Here is a 3,396-nt window from a genome sequence, read left to right on the forward strand (position 1 = left end):
AAACTTAGCAGTGCCTCCCTGGGTGCATTGCTCAGTTGAGAGCAAGTGTTGCATTGACGCACGCATGACTCCAAATCTGAGTCGATATCAGGCCACCACACATGGGACCTGGTTATAGTTTTCATCATTACTATGGCTGGGTGGATACTGCGTAGGTCACGTATGAACATTTCCCTACCTTTCTTAGGCAAAACTACGTGATTTTTTTTTGGGGCAGACAGTCCACCTGTATGGACATTTCGTCTTTGCGCCGCTGGAACGGCTTGATCTCTTCATGCATCTCCGCTGGGATGCTGGACACAGATTTTAAAAACTTTTTTTTTTTTTTTTTTTAAAACAAGGGACAGTAAAGAATCCTGGCTGGTCCAGGTCCTGATCTGGCAGGGCGTAACGGGTGACTTTTCGTTTTCAAATGCATCCATCACCAAGAGCAAGTCTGCAGGCTGTGCCATTTCCACCCTGGTAGCTGACTAAGAGCATAAGCACAGTTCTCTGTGCCTGGTCTGTGGCGGATTACATAGTTATATGCAGACAGCATAAGCGCCCATCTTTGGATGCGGGCAGAGGCATTGGTATTAATCCCTTTGCTCTCCGAAAATAGTGATATGAGCGGCTTATGGTCAGTTTCTAACTCAAACTTGAGACCAGATACCGGTGCATTTTTTTCATCCCGTAAACATATGCCAGAGCTTCTTTTTCAATCATGCTGTAGCCCTTTTGACCTTGGACAAACTCCTGGATGCATAGGCGACCGGTTGTAATATTCCAGATTCGTTTGCTTGTTGTAACACACACCCGACCCATCCGAAGACGCATCACAAGCTAGCACTAAACGTTTACATGGGTTGTACAGAACAAGCAATTTGTTGAAACATAACAGATTTCTGGCTCTCTCAAAAGCAGCCTCGTGATTACCCCATACCCAGTCATCTCCCTTGCGTAGCAGCACATGTAGGGGTTCTAGCAAGGTGCTTAATCAGAGTAGGAAATTACCAAAATAGTTGGAGTCCCAGGAACGACCGCAGCTCCGTCACATTCTGTGATCTGTGCATTCTTGATGGCCTGCGTCTTGGCTTCAGTGGGTCTGATGCTGTTTGCCGTGATTCTTTGCCCCAAGAACTCGACCTCTGGCGCCAGGAAAACACACTGAGCATTTCAACCTGAGTCCCACGCAATCTAGCCGACTTAGACCCTCTTCCAGGTTCTTCAAGTGTTCGATGGTGTCCTGACAAGTGACCATTATGTCATCCTGGAAAACCACGGTGCACAGAACAGACTTTAGCAGGCTCTCAATGTTTCTTTGAAAGATTGCCGCGGTCGATTGAATCCCAAACGGGCATCTATTGTAGATGAACAGACCTTTGTGCGCGTTGATGCAGGTGAGGCCTTTCGAAGATTCCGTCAGCTCCTGCGTCATGTACTCCGAGGTCAGGTCCAACTTGAATGTCTTCCCTCCTACCAGCATCGCAAATAGGTCGTCTGCCTTGGGTAGCGTGTACTGGTCCTGTAGCGAAAAACAGTTCATCGTTACTTTGTAATCCCCACAAATTCTGACTCTGCCATCGCCTTTGAGAACCGGAATAATCGGAACTCCACCGCCGCGATGATGCCTTCTCGCTGCAGTCTGTCCAGCTTAATTTCCACTTTCTCTCATCATATATGGCACCGCCCGTGCCTTGTGGTGGATGGGTCATGTATCGGGAACCAAGCGGATCTGCACCTTCGCCCCCGAGAAACTTCCGATGCCTGGTTCAAACAACGACGGGAACTTGCTCAGAACCTGGGCACATGAGGCGTTGTCAACGGACCAAAGCGCTCTGTCATCCCAGTTCCAGCGGATTTTTTGCAGCCAGCTTCTGCCGAACAGTGTGGGGCCATCTCCTGGTACAATCCATAGTGGGAGTTCTGCACTGCTCCATCATAGGAGACTTTTACTGCTGCGCTGCCAATTACAGGGATCAGCTCTTTAGTGTAAGTTCTTAGCTTGGTATGAATGGGGCTAAGCTTGGTCCTGTGTCCCTTGTTGCACCACAGCCTGTCGAAGGCCTTTTTGCTCATGATAGACTGACTCGCACCCGTATCCAGTTCCATGGATACTGGAATTCCGTCCAGTTCGACTTTTAGCATGATCGTGGTGAAGATGTGTACCCCGTACACTTCTGCCTCCTCGGTTTGAGTCTCTAGTTCAGCCTGATCCGCCATGAATTGATCCTCCTCTGCAACGTGGTGGTGTGCAGGGTTTGCAGCTCGTCTGCACATTCGCTGGAGGTGTCCTATTGTTCCACAGCCTTTGCAGTGTTCAAAGTGGCATAGATGGGCTTGATGATCACCTCCGTAGCACCAAGGTGTTAACTGCCTCACATTAATGTTTGGTGGCAGACCTTGGGTCATCTGAGGAGTGTACGTTCTGCCATATGCATTCCTGCCTGAAAACGACATTACTTTGTGTACAGTACTTGCCAAAACCTCTATGCTGTGAAATTTGTTTGGTGTTATCGCTGGTGGATATAAATGCCTGGGCTATCGTTATGGCTTTGCTGAGGTTCGGTGTTTCAACAGTCAATAATTTGCGGAGGATAACCTCGTGGCCAATGCCAAGCACAAAGAAGTCTCTGAGCATTTGTTCAAGGAATCCATCGAATTCACAATGTCCTGCAAGGCGCCTTAGTTCGGCGACTTAGCTTGACACTTCCTGGCCTTCAGATCGTTGACGTGTAAAATCGATACCTTGCCATCAGAACGCTTTCCTTCGGATTTAGGTGCTCTCAGACCAGCATACACAGTTCTTCATTCAATTTGGTTGTTGGTTTCACCGGAGCTAGAAGATTCTTCATGAGGTCATAGGTTGTTGCCCCACAGATGGTGAGAAGGATCGCCCTTAGTTTGGCAGCATTCTTGTCCCCTTCCAGCTCGTTGGCCACGAAGTATTGGTCGAGTCGATCCACGAAGGCCTCCCAATCGTCCCCTTGAGAATTTCGCGTGATTGTTCATTATCTCGTTGCCAGTTGTTACGTTCATAATAGAGTAATGTAACTGAGTACTGTAGACATGAGTAAGTGTGACCTTAGCTCCTTTATTCAAACTCGAGTGTTGGTTCAGCATGGGAGGCCTACTTATATACAGTACTCCCAAGGGATGGTGGGATTCCTTGGAACTCCCAACAGGTATGCCCTCTGGTGGCAGTATGATACAGGTTACCTAGGGTTGCATACATAACACAAACATGGACAAAAGAGCTGAATTGCAGAGATGAAGAGAGCGACTGTCAACATCAAGACAGCATTTGACCAAATGTGGCATCAAGGAGCCCCAGTAAAACTGGTCAATGGGAATCAGGGGGAAATTCTCCACTGGCTGGAGTCATACCCAGCACAAAGGAAGATGGTTGTGGTGGTT

The sequence above is a fragment of the Pristiophorus japonicus genome, chromosome 17 (assembly GCF_044704955.1).
Source record: "Pristiophorus japonicus isolate sPriJap1 chromosome 17, sPriJap1.hap1, whole genome shotgun sequence".
Classification (NCBI taxonomy): domain Eukaryota; kingdom Metazoa; phylum Chordata; class Chondrichthyes; family Pristiophoridae; genus Pristiophorus; species Pristiophorus japonicus.